The 18850-nt window shown below is 35.9% G+C and overlaps 1 long non-coding RNA gene across 1 annotated transcript; it reads right to left on the reverse strand.

The window, feature by feature from the left end:
- Positions 1–10891: 10891 nt before the first annotated feature.
- LOC141487428 (uncharacterized) lies at positions 10892–13612 on the reverse strand. Its single transcript, XR_012468381.1, has 3 exons — positions 12736–13612; positions 12489–12637; positions 10892–11041 (listed from the first exon to the last, which is right to left on the reverse strand). It is a non-coding gene; the product is annotated as an uncharacterized lncRNA (long non-coding RNA).
- Positions 13613–18850: the final 5238 nt, after the last annotated feature.

Below are 18850 nucleotides of genomic sequence, written 5' to 3' on the forward strand. Positions count from 1 at the left end.
TAGACCAGTCTTAAAATTATCTATTTCAGCTGAATTATTCGAATCAATTGTGTAAGAATATTTATATTACGACATAATCAAACTTTTAAATATAAACCAACACGGATTCATCAAAAAAAAGATCTGTCGAAACAAACTCATTCGAATACACGAAATATACACAATTTGAAAACTTCCTACCCTCAATATTTTCCTTCCAGGAAACAAGATGAGGAATCTAAAAAACAGGTAACAAGGCGGACACTTTCGAAGACTATTTGTAGCCCTCGTGGTTCAACTTCCCCATTTTAAAATGGGACGGGGGTGAAGTGTCTAACCTATTATTTTTGTATGAGCATTTTCTGAAAAATAGCGTTCTAAATTAACAGAAGTAATTATTAGTACGCCTATACTGAGATGCATGAACCAGAACTGCTAAGAATATTAGATGGTACTAGGGGTAACATTATTCATTAGCTTGAATTAATTCACATCAAAAAGTAGTCTGATAGTGAAACGTAGATGGTAGTAAAGTCTTGTTTAGTAAATGCTGAATTTTTAATTCACATCGCAGAAGGTTTACAGATAGCCGTCGTTTTTTGCTACTTCTGCTGTAAAAAGTTTCTGTTTTCAGGAAAAAAATTGGTTCGCATATTGGAAAGTGTAAAAATAGTTTACGTTCTCCAAGACAGACATGAAATGATTGTAATTTATGGAGAAGTTGGAAAGTGCACACGAAGGGCGGCATGTTATTTTAACGAAAGACATCCACACTGTAATGTCAATCACCGGTATGTGCTTGATTTGGTGGATATGTAATACGAAATTGGTTCAGTGACAAATAAAAAATAACCCCAGAGTACTGAATGAAGCAGTTCAAATTGAAGTTTTACGATCAGTATCAGAACAGATGGTAATGTCACGCGAGACTGTAAGAAATGCATTGAAAATGCATAAATTTCATCCTCATGAAATACATATTCTTCACGAGCTTCACGAGCTTCTCGGTATTTTCGAAGATAATCTAGTGTTCCCTGTCGGACAGTGCATGTTCAGCGACTGCAGACTTCTCGGTCTACCCCAATTGGCAACTCCGTTTGTGCTCGATTAAGCGAGTAGGTACTAATGCTTCTTTTCGTCCGACCGATGTAGACGTTACCACAGTTGCATGGAATCCTGTAAACTCCCGCTGATTTGAGTGAGTCTCTGCTGTCTTTTTCAGATCTCAGATGCTCCCATATTTTCTTCGTTGGTTTGAAGATGGTGTTAATTCTCTCCTTCTTCAAAATTTTCTCAATTAGGTTGGTTGATCTTTACTGTTGTTTCTCTTCTTCTCTCTTGGACGCATAGCGTAGATTATGTCTTTTCTGTCGTAGCCGTTCGCTTGTTACTTAGTTTACATATTCTCAATGCTCTGTTCACTAGGGTGTTGATGACGGTTCGTTTCTGTTTTGGATGATGGTTAGATCCATTATGTAGGTATCGATCTATGTGTGTTTTCTTTCTGTACACCTTATGGCCTAGTTGATTCCCTTGCTTGATGACTAAAACATCAAGGAGCCATGGAAAAGAATAGCTTCAGAACTTCATGAACCGTTTAAATATCTCGATCATAGACAAATTCATTCAAAGTTTGAGCTGGATTGATTCACATCAGGAGCTCAATTGCGACAGATACACCAGAGGATAAACTATCAGATTGCGAAAATCGGAGGACAAGAAGATAAAATCATCAAGAAATAATGAAACAAATGAGCCAGTGAAAAATCGGTTGGAAGAGTCCTGAAAATTGAATCAGAAGGTGACGCTGGAAATATTTCTCTTCCCGATGAAGACTCCGACTGATGCGAAGAAGACGAAGTTGAAGACGAAATTGAAATACTTACTGATACAAAATACTGGTCAATGTCTTGTCTCCATTCCGGAAGGAGGAAGATCACGATCTTGTTCGTTTTTCAACGAGTGAGTTTCTTGCGTGTAAATAGCAAATATCGATTCCATATGCCAAGTAATTCTGACTTATCATATGTTGCGACGTGAAACTCATTGCCCTCAATCTTGTACAGGAGAAATCACCTTGCGCCAACAGGATTACTAGTATCACAATGTCAATGTTGATTCCTCTCAGATCGATATCACTTTACATTCTGTCAAAATTCATGGAGAATATTGTTAAGTTTGAAATGCGAAGATCTCAATTGTGATTTGGCAATAAAAAAACCAAGGTGCAAATTTGAATTATCATGACATTAAGCCCCAAAGTAGCTGAATCAATTGGTTCGAGAGCTTATAGTGCTTATGTTGTTTTTTTTTGTTTATTGATTTTTGATTTCAACATTTGTTTTTGAAAACCAGTCTCATATAATCTATATATTGCATTCAAAACTGAAGAAAGCAATAATTTATTGCAATAATCTGTTTTTGTTATAATACTCGTGTTTCAATGTTGAGAGTGACGTCGAACCCTGATTTAACAATAATTATTGAAAAATCTAAGGAATGATCTATCTTTTTTATTGAAATATTCTCCTGGTCCACTGTAGGCCCAGGATCGACCCACTAGGTACTCACCTGAGGACAGGACGTTAAAACAATATTCATATCTCAAAAACCATCAAATACAGACAAATACTTTCGTCCAAAATGCAGCAAAGACACATACCTTCATTTCATTATAATATGGCTCCAATAGCTCGTATTGTTAAATATTCGAAATTCACCTACCCGGTGACTGAATGCGTCAAATGTAGGACGAAATATGGATCGGAAACTATGAAAGTACTTAACAAACTCAAATATATTCAAAAGAAAATTCAATACAATTGACTTATCAATCATATATCAATGACAGTAACTTAACAATTCCCGTTAGAGAAAATACAATGACAAAAAAAGTTTAACAAACTCAGAAAATGAACTATTTGCAACAAGTAGAGTAACGGAGGTATGTGATTTCAAAAAATATAACTCACTGTTGCCACAACAATTCCACTTGAGAGTTTGAGTTTTTTCAAATTGATATATACTGATTATGAAGTGACGTTTAACAGAATATCTGCAAATTATTTCCCCAGCAAAACTTCTTAATGGATTACACAAACAAAATATTTTCGATTCCACATGTAATTTCAAAAACAGTTCTGTTGTATTTCTTTCTAACCTAAACACTAATCTCCAGAACTTTGAGACTTTTCAATTTATATAGAAATTGAGTCAGATTTTTTGCTTTCAGCAGTGATACAACTATCGCGAATAGTCTTCAAAGTGTTTTACTTCAGAATCGGTTTATTATAATCAAAAAATTCGAATATCAGATGGATGAATTTTTTCGCAATTGATCTATAGTCATTCTAATATATCCCATTCATTTTTGCTTATCATGTTTCTCAATTGCTGGGTAGTTTTGAGAGTGATTGAAAAGACAAATATTCAATTGATAGGTATTTGTTGTTTTCCTGGTTATAAATTCGGGTTGAGGCCAGTAAATTTCTATATATTAGAGTTACTGTTACGAATGTAATTCGTAACATGTTAATTTGTATTCAAACAATAATGTTGATTAATTCTGGATTGAACGCTTCATAATATATTATTCACAGAGGAATATTTCAGTAAAGTGCTGACAACGGTGTGATTCATTTGAGCTACCCAATTAAGTACCACTTACTGAAGCAAGTCTTTAACAAAAGCAGCACCAAGAATAACCGTCACAGGTATAACTTTCTCATATTACCTTTTCAAAAATGAACTCACGATTATATCAACGTGAAACTATTCAAGATGAGTGAGTCTCTCTTTCAATTAGGTTTTTCAATAGTACTCTTAAGGAATTTCAATTTAATTTTCTAATTTGGGATGCTATGTTGAAGTATACGGGTGTCAACTTGGAATTATTAACTGATATCGATATGGTGCATTTTCTCCAAAACGGTATACGTGGTGGTGTAAGCCAGTGTTCGGAGAGAAAGCATATTGCAAACAATCAGTTTCTTCCAAATTATAATCCCGAAGAACCTTCATCTTTCATAATGTATTTGGATGCAACAAATCTGTATGGTCATAGCATGTCTCAATCATTACCTTTTGGTGGGTTCACTTGGTTGACCGCCAGTGAAATATGTCAGTTGGATATCAATAGTATTCCAGATGATAGCCCCCAAGGATACATACTTGGAGTAGATGTGCATTACCCTGTCGAGTTACACGATCTACATTCGGATTTAACATTTTTGGTTGAAAGTATTATACCACCTGGTTCAAAGTCCAAAATACCCAAACTTATTCCTAATTTGAATGATAAAAAGAAATATATCGTTCATTATAGGAATTTGAAACAAGCGGTCCGTAATGGTTTGATGGTGATGAAAACTCATAGAATTCTCAGATTCAATCAGTCACCGTGGCTGAAAAAATATATCGATTTGAATACAAATTTGAGAAATAAGGCTACCAATAAGTTTGAGAAGGGTTACTTCAAATTGAATATAAATTCCATATTTGGCAAAACGATGGAAAATGTAAACAATAGAAGAGACATTCGAATTGTCACACATTGGGAATCCATAAGAAGAGGTATGGGTGCCAATGCTTCAATAGCTCGTCCCAATTTCAAAACATTATCCATATTTTCGGAAGACTTTGTCGTCATACATATGGATAAAGTTAAGGTTTGTTATAATAAACCATTGTATTTGGGGTTCAGTATATTGGATGTGTCGAAAACAGTCATTTATGATTTTTTCTATGATGTCATCAAAAAACATTACGGACCACAAGCTTCTCTTCTCTATACCGATACGGATTCTTTGATACTGAAAATAATGACGGATAATTTTTATAATTTTATGATTGCAAATGTTGATAAAGACACTTCTAACTATAGGTTGGGTAATAAATTCAATGTGCCAGTTAGCAAATCGGTGATTGGAAATATGAAGGATGAACTTCCGAATGATCCCATCATCAGTTTCCATGGCACCGGTGCGAAAGCATATCATGTACAAAGTGTGTCTGATGAAATAAAGAAAGCAAAAGGTATTAAAAAATCCGTTATAAAAAATCAAATTTCAATTGAAGATTACATTAGGATTGTTGAAACAGGCGGTATAATATTTAGAAAGATGAATGTATTCAGGAGTGATTTTACATGATATTTACACGTTGATGTGCAATAAAGTCGCGCTGTCACATAATGATGATAAGCGATTCATCATTCCTAATACCACCAAGACATTACCTTGGGGCCACAACGATATTGAATTCTATCAGACAAGTTTCGAACAAAATTTAAGAATTCTTTTGAATGTACTGACAGATGAAAACAGTATAAGTGACAAAAAATTAAATCTACTCATTGCCTTATTGGAAGAGCAATCGAGTTATTGAATTTTTTCACCCATTATCTGGTTTGTTCAACAAATTGTAAAATTCATACTTGTCGAATATTTCAAACGAATTATCCTACCCCATTCCCACCCGAAGTGGTAGGGAGCATACGGCTATAAAACATGAGGAGGAGGCCACAGTTCATCATTCGATTGCAGTCTTCCTTCGAAAGAAGCAGCCAACCCGAGATACCTGCCAGCCAACTTAGTTGAGGTTAAAAATTCAAAGCAGCTTGATGTAAGTACACACTTCCATACTATTTATATTATATTGTCTGATATTTTCATTTTCTCTTTCTAGAATCATGTCTTTTCTAAGGAATGCTCTACTGACCACGAGTACCACTCTCAATGAAAGACAGTTGGAGGATGTAGAGCGGAGGAGGGTGGTTGTCCTACAAGACATCATGGTACAACCACCAGCTGCACCACCAGCTGCAGCTCCCATTCCACCACGGGGGATGACTTCCACCCAGGAAGTGGCGGCTCCCATTCCACCACCGGGGATGACTTCCACCCAGGAAGTGGCGGCTCCTGACTTGAAGTTCTTTTTCGAGGACTTCAAACCAACCCCCGAGGAGGAGGAGATTGACCCCCCACTGCCACCAACTTTGTCGACATTCAGGCGACCAACTTCTTCGTCAGCACCCCCCATCGAGGATTTACTGAATGTCTACAACCCGGACCTGGACGAGTCTCTGACGGATTTATCGCATCTTCAAAGTTTCTTATCGCCCATCGAACTATTATCGCCCATCGATTCAGGGGATGAGTTCGAGAAACCGATCAAGAGGGCCAAGAAGATGAAGAAGTCCGCACCTGTGAAGAAGTCCGCACCTGTGAAGGAGTCCGCACCTGTGAAGGCATCCAAAGCCAAAGGTGGGAGGGGTGGTAAGTTGAGTGCTTTTCGCAAAAAGTGTGAAAAGAACTCACCTTACGTTGGTTGGCCTACAGCACCCCTTCCAGTGATGGAGGTGCAGAACTTGGTGGAAGTCGTCGCCCATGTCCATCGGGATGCGTCGCCCCCTCCAGTCACCCCCCAGGTCCATCGGGATGCGTCGCCCCCTCCAGTCACCCCCCAGGTACGTGTTGAGCATTCCGAACAAGAGGTTGCCCCGGAAAATGTCCTTTCACAGACTGTGGTAGAGGGTAATAAACTCAAAGAGTCTATATCCTATGCACAGTCTGTGAAAAAGAGATATTTGAAGGAAAAGAAGGTTGTGGATGGTTCTGATTCCAGAAAGAGGGCCTTGATGGCGGAAATTTCCACCATCGAGGCCCAGAAACTGGAATTAGAGAAGCGACTCTCTTTGCTTAGGGCGAAACTTCAAGAAGAAGATTCGCAACAAGGAAAGAGTTTGGCTTACATCCAAAAATATGGACCTCTTGTTCAGGATCTTGTTCAGGAATGGGATGCCATGTGCCAGGGGTTCCTTAATACCTAACCCCTTTTGTAAATATATTTTTGTTTAGTTTAAGTTAGATGTATGTTCAGAATAAAAAAAATTGTAATTTTAGGAATATAATAATTCAAATTGTACAAATAATAAAAACTTGCATGTTAATTTTAAGGTTATTCAATAAAGTCTATGTTATGAATGAGAAAATAAAATAAGGAATATTGGAGTGCATATCTATTTTGGTTGTTGCACACAAAATACTGCGTGGTTGGGGCAGTATTTATTCCTTCATTCTAGTCATTTTCTAGTCACATGTAGTATATAGAATAAAATTAGTTAAATAGAATAATTGTATAGAATTTCCATCATTTGAAAGTGTGTGAATTGTAAAATAGTTATTTTTTCTAGAGAATAAATAAAGGTGATTCTAGTAATGCTCTGAGTATAATTCCAAAACCTTTTGACACTTCTCTCATCATTACTTCTCTCAACATTATTCAAACAAATTTCATTTATGTGAATGTGTAAAAATAAAATCATGAATCTAATGAATATTATATTGGATTTATTCCTCAATTCTCACATCAATACTTGAATAAATAACCTAGTGGGTCTTTATTTTTCACATATTCCCCCTCCCTTACTCTACCCCACTTTCTTCAAATCATATAAATAAGATTGTATTCTCAATATTCCTCAACTTGTTCGTTCATCATGAATCAAGCAACACCAATTATTCGGGAAGCTGATTCCACCAGTGAACCTCATTTTGCCCCACCTGAGAATTGGTCCTATGGTGACATTCAAGTTACTGTAGTTGATTCAACATCTCCCGATGATGAATTCGATGGGTATTCAGATACAACAATAGAGCTGAATGAAGAACAAGATGTAACCTCAGACGAAGATGAGTTTGAACATGATGAATTTGCCAGCCCAGAACTTGTGGATCAACTGTGGCTTGAAGATCATCAAATCGCTCCACCAAATATCATCGTGGTGGTTGATTCTCCCGAACCTGACATCATCATTATAGAAGATGATGATCAGGTAGGTTAGGTTAGGTTTTCCTCGGAGTGCACATAGTACCTGGTTGGTGCACACGGAATGCTGCGTGGATGGGGCAGCATTCAACCTAACCAATCTATTTGGTAGTAGTGAAAAAAATAGGGCTATATCGGTACGCCCTTGCGGTGAAACGTTAGTTGTTTCGCTATAAAACGAACGAATTAGAAAATGGAAACAGTTAATCATTATCTTTGGATATCTTTGGAACATTATTTTAATAATGTTGATGAAAATTCGTATCATAAAGAAATTTGAAGCAATGTATATTCTGATAAGTAACGAAGGGAAAGGTTGTATAGGCGATCGTGAAGCGATCGCTCAGCAGGCCGCTTCGCGGCCTGGGGCGTTCAACATCCACCACTTGCATCCAGGGCGCGATTTTTGCGACCCCTACCTCCCCCCACTCCGCCTCCCACAATGCCCCCTCCTGTGCAAGAGTATAAATGTAGGAGTTCCTCAATGTAATCTTCAGTTGAGTAGCTATCGTCAGCATGTCAACATACCAGGAAGCCGATTCCACGACCGGACCCCAGGCGGAAGAACCTACAGCGCCACTCCCGGATCTTCAGTTGGAGGATTCCGATATGGAGAATCCAGATATGGAGGCCGATTCAACCACCACGCCTCATCACCCTTCCACATCTTCGGTCCAGGTACTGCATGTGACCAGTACCGAAGACCACTCCGAAGACTCGAGCAGCTCGGATGATGATGACGATCTCTGGGACGACGACGCATTTGCGGAGGAAATGGCGTTTTCTGAGGGTTCGGTGATGTGGCAGTACTTCCCCCGACCCGATGACAGCGACGACGACTTGTAATCCTTTCCTTTTTTTCCCTATTTTTTGTTCCTATTTCACCCATCCTTTATCCTTCCCTTTCTCGGAGTACACATTTTGTTTGGTTGGTGTACACGAGACACTGCGTGGTTGGGGCAGTGTCTACCTCCCTCTCTCCTTTCCACCTTTGAAATAAATATTCTGAATTACAATACCAATTACTCTTATTGACTACTCTGAATAAACACCCCTCGAATTTGAAATATTGTCTTATGAAAATTATATTTCCAAATCTTGACATGAATTCTGCAATTGTTCAGATAAGAGAGAGCTAGTATGTTATCAAACAGATTCAAATCCACTCGGACGCTTGAACAATCATTTTTCAATGTGATTTATTTTACAAAGATAAGATATTTAGAGAACTTACATATTCTATAACACATTTGTGCATACCTCATATGTATATGGATGTACATTTTAGAGGTATTGTCAAATATAGAAAATAATCTTGAAATGATTCAGATTCATTTGAGTAAATATATGAATTGAAAGATATTCCAACCTCACTTCAATATTTTAACACAAGAACACTCAGTATTCAGAATTCCATCTTTTGATATTTCAAGTTCATAGACATCGAAATTGATCCGATCACAGGATATGGAATATAAAACAATCTCCAAATATGCAAACTTGGCACAGATTGCATGCTGTGCATTTTACCTCAGTACAGTGACCGGATCAAAGTCGCAATGTCAGCGAATAATTCTTTATAAATATTGAGGGAGGTCAAGATCATTGAGAGTTAACAGTTAACAGTCAACAGACAGTATTCATTTACGTATCGATTGGGTCATCAGAAATGCAGCACATCTCCTTTTCTTCAATCCTGCTGGGTGGCAGTATAATGTAAGTTTTTTGATTATTTTAATGTATTTTTTTTATTAACATTGAGTGTGAGTTTATTTAAAGTATTTTTCCGTTTCTTTCACAATAAATATTTTATTAAGTTTTAAATGAGTTCTTTCATTATTTGGGATGAATAAATGAGCGGGTGAAACAGTAAATAAAAATCCTCTCGTTAATAGCCAAGCGAGAACTGAGTTGCGACACGTGGTGGAGGCGCCTCTCTCGTTCTCGGGGGCTTCATTCTTCATAATGGGCCTAATTTTCTGATACAAAAAGTTGAATTGTTCAAGTTTTGAAAATATGTTGTGATAATTAGCAGAAAAGTGTATTTTTCTTTTGTTTTCCAATAATGAGAGAATTTAATAGCTGTTTCATCCAGTAAAATTACAGTTTTTCCTTCTTTTTAATATACTTCAAATAAATGTTTTTTTGGTAGTTTGATAATTAGTTTTGAATATGTTATAAGTTGGTTCTTGTGCTTCAATTTTTTTAATCCAAATATAACCTATCATTTCAGTCAACTTTCCATGTTCCCCTTCTCCTCAAATTATGAGTAATACACTTTCTAATAACTGTCCATCAGCTTAGAAAGAAAAGTATTACTGAAGTTGAGCAATCATAAAGAATATCTGTTCATTCAGCTTCTTAAGATTGCCAATGGAATAATTTGAAAAAATTTTCATTTATCGTCTGTAAATTTCGAAAGTATGAACGGTACATTTTCCAATATCTGTTTTATCAGCTTGGAATTGTACAGTTGAATTGGCTAAACGTATGGAATATCTGTTCATCCAGCTCCGTACGATTACCCATTACATGATTTCGAAATTTTGCATATGTATCTGACTTTTTGAAAAATAAATGATACACCTACCAATATCTGTTACATCAGCTTGGGAATGTGTATCATGATTCATAAGATATTCTTTGTTCCCAATCATCCTTTAATAATTTATTGGTAATGACTCGAAAAAAAATTATAGTAGTCATCAACGTCAGCTTATTAAGAAATTAATACATTTAATTCAATCAATGAGAATACTGACACAAGAAAAAGGTCCATTTTTGAGTTTTATTAACTTTTTGAAAACTGTTGAGATAAGGAACGCCATCATGATCGCTAACATGAAAAAATCCTCATTTTTGACATACAGTATAAATATGAACCCTTGTCGATTGGTTCATGATGTTGTTTTCGATACAGCGCAACGTAAAATATTCAAAAAATCCCTCAGATTTACTATTTTCAGTAAATTCTGGAAATAGTTTCATTTTAATATAACCGCCAAATATTCAAACTTTTTCCTTTGACTTTGAAGAGTAATAATTCATTTGCTATAAATAGTTATTGCGAAACTGATATCAAGAGGTAATAAAAGATGCTGGTCTTCAAAAATTGTATTAAAACATGTTTTACATGGCAGTGTTACACTTCAACCATACTTACCTCTCTTTCACAAAAAGTTTTGTTCTCAAATACTATTGTTCACTATTTGTTGCATTATCTTAAGCACCTCCCCTATAACAGAATAAAATTTGTTAAACTATGCTCTATAAATGCATGTAATCCTTCATGACAATGTTTAGTTAATAATGTCCAGAGTACATATAATATTAAACAAAAATTAATTTATCTAGTTAGGTATACGGAAAAATTCCAGAAATGTGAATTGTTCCATGAATGAGTATTCTGTCTCGAATTAAAATATTCAATTTTAAACATATAAGAATCCAGAATAGTTAGGATATAAACATTAGAGAATAAGTAATATTTTTTCAGTTGCAATTAGTTTTTTCAAATATAATTTCACATACAATTAATTAAGGAAAAATAAGCAGTAATTACATAAGAAATGAAACATAATAATAATAAATGCATTATTGACACACCACTGGGCAAACAATTCAATGTCACCACATGATTTTATTTTTATTTTGTATGGAAAGTAATAGGAAATTGCATCTCAGACTGATGATCTACAAACAGTGAAGTTTGTAATATTATGAGAAATAAAAGAAGCATATAGATATATTGAAAATGTGAGAATTGATGATTATGTATTGAAGAAGAATCATTTATATAGGTAGACTATACACACAAGATGAAAAGGCAGACTGTGGAGGACGCTCCCAAAACTGCATGAAATTTTTCATTTTAATGGTGTGTAAAATGTGCTAGGTGTTTAGGAGAAATGATGATGATAATAATATGAATTTTGTATGAGGCATGAAATGAAATGCGCATACATGAGGTCTTCAGAGGAAAGACAATAGGTACGATGTTGTAGAAAGTACGACACAGAAAGTTGTTTTGAGAAAAGACAAATATGATGTTTCAAGATGTAGAAAGTTACTACGTCATGATAATTATGAAAAAAGGTGAAAGAGTATAAAGAGAATAATAATAATAATATATGCAAAATCTGAGAGATGCAAATTACATGTGGTTTCTAATATATATTTATCAGATATAATTCAATATTCGTCGTTGGTACTAGCCAGGAAAGTAGTTGTTTTCGATAAATATTTCCAATAGCTGTTTATTTTCATTGAAAAGAAAATAAATTGCTATTGCTATTTTCAATTTCCTATTATTCAGTGGAATGTATATCACATGAGGTGACAATTGAATAGACAGGTGACAAATACTGTAAGGAATCAGTAAAAAATTGTACAAAAAGAAATTAATGTTGAAATGGGTGTGTCATAAAGAACCAATGGATTTTGACAGTATGCTCAAGCATAAATCAAAAAGTATGTTTCAAAGTTGAAAAAGAAAGTCTGTAAGCTATTCGCTATTTATCGTCAAATTAACTTCAATGTATATTATATGTACTCTAACCAATTAGATTAAATTGTCAAATGATTGTTAACTATATAATGCAGTGATTTTTGTTGATTTTTTTTTTATCGAATAGTAACATAACCTAGCTATAAGAATAAAAATATATCATGAAAGAACTTACTGCCGAATTTCTCTCTTGTTTCATGCAATCGAGGCAACACCACACCCCAAGGCACTTCGAGGCAGTCACTACTCCACTACTCCATCACCACTGTTACGGTTTTCCACTCCAGGACATTCAGCAGATCGTACCACAGACAGCACGATGACCTAGGGAAACATGAAGTTGAATCATCATGGCTCAAATGAATGGACTATAGGAATATCGCAGTCACTAGTGCCATATTCAACCAGAAACAAATACTTACGTTGTTGCGTTACCAGTTGTTCTGAGTAGCTGATAAACAGTTCCTGTGTGGGCAGACATCATCCACAGACATAATATGTGAATAGAATTGTAATACTCAAAACAATTCAGAATCACCATCATACCGTTGAGTACCAGGATAATCCAAATCCCAAGCAGCCTACAGAAAATATTTCGCAAGTAATTTATGAGAACGACGCTAGTTTCATAAATGCTGACACAACAGAACCACAAACGATGATGTTTGAAGTTTCCCAAAAGCTCTCGAAGGGGTAATTTCTATATTCCTGGGCAGCTAATAACTTGATCACACTATTACACGATGAACACACAGATATAAATATATTTCAAAGTGTGAAATCAAAATCACTTCAGTGAACGAAAAATGCCGCTAAATATTCACATATTCATCAAATTATATGTATGTCATATGTCATGTCAAATCGTAACTCTTCTTCTCTATACACAATTGAGAGAATAGGCATGGAACAGAATGACAGATACATTTCACGGAAACCATAAAAATATGTTCTGCGAGTACCAGAAAACGCAAGGCACAACGTAATACGTAATTATAGTCCAGTCCAATTCAACCAACTACTGCGTTGCCAATGTTTCCATCCAGTTGAGTTGTGGTAGCCGAGCAGCCGTCAACCAAAACAGTATCAGAACCAAGACACGGAACGATGTGCGGACAGATTGGTGGAGTGACACAAAGACAGATAAAGTTCAGTGCCGGACTATGACAATATTAGTGTGGGAACTCATAGTTGCAGAATCAATTGGACAATATAGTTTTTTCTAACTTTTATAGGACATGTAGTTTGTAATTGATGTTTATAATCATATTTTAAACCCATTGTTTTTTTTTATTATTCAAAATATTGTTATTAAGTTGTGAGTTTTCATTTTTTTTTTGTTTTTCATTACCACCCAGAAAGCTGGGGGCCAGCTTTAACGTGGAGGGGAGATGTGTCAAATATAGAAAATAATCTTGAAATGATTCAGATTCATTTGAGTAAATATATGAATTGAAAGATATTCCAACCTCACTTCAATATTTTAACACAAGAACACTCAGTATTCAGAATTCCATCTTTTGATATTTCAAGTTCATAGACATCGAAATTGATCCGATCACAGGATATGGAATATAAAACAATCTTCAAATATGCAAACTTGGCACAGATTGCATGCTGTGCATTTTACCTCAGTACAGTGACCGGATCAAAGTCGCAATGTCAGCGAATAATTCTTTATAAATATTGAGGGAGGTCAAGATCATTAAGAGTTAACAGTTAACAGTCAACAGACAGTATTCATTTACGTATCGATTGGGTCATCAGAAATGCAGCACATCTCCTTTTCTTCAATCCTGCTGGGTGGCAGTATAATGTAAGTTTTTTGATTATTTTAATGTATTTTTTTTATTAACATTGAGTGTGAGTTTATTTAAAGTATTTTTCCGTTTCTTTCACAATAAATATTTTATTAAGTTTTAAATGAGTTCTTTCATTATTTGGGATGAATAAATGAGCGGGTGAAACAGTAAATAAAAATCCTCTCGTTAATAGCCAAGCGAGAACCGAGTTGCGACAGTATATCCATATATTACAAACTACTCTTCGTATGATTATGTGACACTCAAAATATTCTATTTCTTTGACTGAGTGATCAATCTTATTATTAGATATCTACACTTTGTTTGTAGCTCTGAAAAGAGCTGTATTTTTGTTGACCTGAAAGTCCACGGTAACTGCTCCGCAGATGGGGTGTTGTTGCAATCTCATTATGAGATATCTACTCTTTGTTTAAATAATGTAGCCCTGAAAAGGGCTGTTTTTTTTTGTTGACCTGAAGGTCCACGGTTACATCTCCAGAGGTGGGGTGTTGTTACATATGATACAGACGGCTATTCTCCTAAAGTTGATCAAAGGCCTATCACATGCTTTACACCATGTTCGCCCCATCTCCATGAAGCGGGCGGTGTAATGAATGTCGACGTGCTCATAATACCCTCCATTGTTATTCCGCACACAATAAAAGCGGAAGCAACACCAACACAACTTCTCTATTTCACCGTCAATCGTTTTGATCCTGACATGGCTATCCGTTACACAATACAAATCTAACGGATCATCCAATGTCTCAGTGATATTCAACCACTCAACATTGCCAATAACTACTCCGCTGTCGTCAGTCTCTTGAGTCGAATCTGTTGCGATACCTTCATCTTCTTCTTCAACAAGACCTTCTTCAACATCATCAAATCTAGATCCCCAACACCTTGCTCAATTGCCTCATCGTCTTCGATATTTAAGCCACCTTCTGCACCTTGCTCATTCACCTCATACTGCATATCTCCACCATCATTTTCTTCGTCAACACCCACTATCTGTCCAACGTCTTCAAACTCTCCCACCAGCTCATGGTTATTAATATCTCTCTGAGATGCTGCTAACACAGCAGCTCTCTGTGCAGACATATTAATGTATTCTTGTGGTGATACTTGAATACTGACTGAAGTTTACAATCACTCACCGATTTCTATATGATTTTTGACAGTGGTGGTGGTAGCTCCCTCCACTCTACCCCACTCTTCATGGTACCTGTTTATAAGAGGGAAACATGGGGGCGTGAGAGTGTAGTTAAATTCATCGATTGAATATTTGTACATCTATCAGTGAATAAGTCTTTCCCTAAAGAGTGGGATACAAAACCGACAATACGCGGCTTTCCAATCAAAATTGGCAAACATATAGTGTGTTACAACTGCCATGGGTATTGGCCTGAAACATATATCAACCCATGTACCGACCTGTGTCGTAGATGTGTTGTGGCAAGGAATCCAGACCCACTTCGGAAGAGGATAAATGGTTCAAGGAATATATGCATAAATTGTGTGGCGACTTGCGATACATTAGTCCAGCGATGTCTACAATGTAGTGAATATAGTGTGGATTGTTGGAACAATTCATGCTGGGCTTGTAGAAATGATTGGCAATTATGTGAGAATGTTGGCCAATTTCACCCCAACAGAGATGTCCACTTTCGAGAGTGCTGGTGTCTAACCCATGAAGAGCGGATAGAGAGACGGAGGATTCATGGAAATCTTATGCTAACATACACATCTTGAAGTTATTTCAATATGTTGAATTCATGAAAAATAAAACCAATAGTTTACATATTACTTGCATCATTTCTAAGGTTATTATTCTATTTAGTTTTTAATAAATAAAACAATTTTAATACACTATTTTTTTATTTTTCATTTAATATTGAGTACAATCATGATAATGTCATTACACTAAAGAATTTTCATCGATCCATGAGCTGTGATCTTCAGAGAACCCCAGCCACTTTAAATAGAGGCGATGTCCTTTTCTTTTTAAAACTCGCTCCAACAAATACGTATTGGGATCTTTCGTTTTATTCAACTCCAGCCCATAAAAACAGCCTTTGATTGGTTGCCCATTCACATCTTCTAATGCATAAGTTATAGGTTCTGTATTATTAACTTTCACAACTTTGAATATTTCAGCAGTGAAATTTGCTGTATAACATTTATCGAATGCATTTTTATACTTGCTGATTCGAACACTATCCCCAATTTTAAACGTACTTTTTTTACGTTTCACATGTGGGCTCTTAGATTCGGCATACATTGACAATTTAGTAGACTGTTTCACATCTGCAGGTTTCATACCAATCGTACGATGAACTTTGTTGTTATACTGACGAGTAATTCTAGGAAGAATGTTCAACCACTTGTAATGACCTTGAAGTGAAAACTCCTTATAAAGCCAACTCTTCAATGTTCTGATTACTCGTTCTGCAATTGCAGCTTTTTTTGTACTGAATGTTGAGTAATGATTGATGTTGTGTTTCTTCATTAACGATGAGAATTTCGAATTATAGAACTCAGTACCATGATCAGATTGTAAATTTTTTGTAGTATATTTAGCATCTTTCAACACGCTTGCTATAGCTGCAGTAACTGAATCACCAGTTTTATTCTTCAACGGCCTTGACCATACAAACTTTGAATAACTGTTGATAACTATAAGGATGTACCTACATCCCTCATTTTCTTTAGAATATGGTTGCATTTCCATCAAATCCATCTGCCACAAGTCAGAAAAACCCTTTATTATTGTCTTCCGACGGGGGAAATTTCGACGCGCCGGCTTGTGTATTTCTTTCACAACCTGCCATTTTGCATTACTCATATTACTGCTCTGAGACTTCTTCAAGATGATAAAATTGAGGAATCACTTTTCTACTGTTCAGGTGCAAGTGTAACGATTGACTATTAAACTTCAATGACTCGCTCAGTGAAAGTATCAACCAACTTAGCTATTACGTCAGTTCGCTTTTCCACATTACTCAATTGATCAGCTAATGCAGAAGTGATGAGTGCATTTTTGTCAATGATTATTTGCACCTCATTATGTTTTGAATCAATATGTTTTCCGATGTTACGTAGCGTTGATGCAATGAATTCTTGGAAATACTTCAGGGTTGTCTCATTGACATTTCTAATGTGATCGTCAACATATCCTTTAGTAACAGAATCTTCACTGTCTACAGGTTCACCAACATTTTGAAACCGCTCATTCTGAATATCATAATCACCATTTGGTGTGAGAATGAATCCAACACCAGATCTTCCAACTATTGGTTTACTAACACCACCTCTTCTACGCCCAAATTTATTAATTGTGGTATGCATAGTTAGATCGTTTGTGATCGACTGAGCCAGTTTCACACATCATGTTCATGATATTGCGGTCAATAGACTAATCCTTCTTCACGTAATTCCTCAATTATGGCTAATATTTCATTATCATGTCCGGTATGTCCAGCCAGTCGTGAACTCCAAAGTAGTCGAAGGCGATCAATCAATTCTTCGAGTTCATTCCAATAAACATAATCTGTATGCTTATTTCTGATATATTTTTTCTGGGTGGGTATTTTGATCATGCCATCACCTTCTCTACTAGGGTTTCCGTTGGATAATAATGGTAGGATTATTTCTCTATATTTCTTCCAATTATTCGATAGAAGACCTTGTTTTCTCTCATTGTATTTATATGCAGCCTTTGTTAATTTGAGTATATCACCATATGTGGTCATATCGGAAGAGGGGATATTTCTCGATGGTACTTTCATGAATATCAAGTTATATAGTTTTGGAGTGCCCCGATAAGAGCCAATAGTTCCACCATTTTTCATAAACACAATTTTCTCATCGATAAATTCCACATCAGCTACTCCCATTTGTAAATTTCCCGTTTCAGTGTTCATGTGTACTCCAAAGACTGTATCGTAAGAGGGATTTCCTGACAGTAACTTTTTTATATGCTTTTGTACTTCATCACGATCATCGAATACATTAGGTGATTCTGAATCTAAAGTTGTCAATTGAGAGGTTTGAAGATCCTTCGAGGAAGCCCCTTCATATTTCGGTTTCCACTCACTTTCAATTATAGTTTTGGCTGTTAATGGTGTAGCAGGCTTTGTTTTCTGCATCACTTGATTCATTTGAGATGCTCCTTCAGTATTGGCAGATATTACTTTCAAAGGTGTTATTATTGGCTCATAGATCCTCTCGAGTGCTGATTGATCACCTAGACGACTACTTTTGATATAATTGAATTTCTTCCGAACGGCATCCGTTGCTTCAAATAACTTTCTTTTTAAACATATTTCATCATCATTTTTTCCCTCCATAATTCACTCCAAGAATTTGTATAATGAAGTGTTATCTCCACTATCTGGCACTCAAGTGATTCAATTCTTCAAGAACGTCAAGGATATATGAAAGCATCGAATCCTTTTCGATAACGTCCATTTACCACTTTTCGATCCTTATCAATTACTAAAAATCCATATTTATCTTCCCAACATCTCGCACACATATCTTGAAATTGCTTATATGTTACATCTGGTGATACATGGTCGGAAAAAATATGATTGAGATTCATATCATCTTGTTTGAACATTACGATAAAATTTGCATTATCTCGTATCAATTGTTTCGGAACTCGTGAATATGTTTGGGCTAAATAGAAACTATCCACATTTTTATGACGACCCATACTGAAATATCATCG

Source organism: Leptinotarsa decemlineata, unplaced genomic scaffold (assembly GCF_025532065.1).
Source record: "Leptinotarsa decemlineata unplaced genomic scaffold, Ldec_3_MD MMD2_P_RNA_scaffold_2, whole genome shotgun sequence".
NCBI classification, from domain to species: Eukaryota; Metazoa; Arthropoda; class Insecta; order Coleoptera; family Chrysomelidae; genus Leptinotarsa; species Leptinotarsa decemlineata.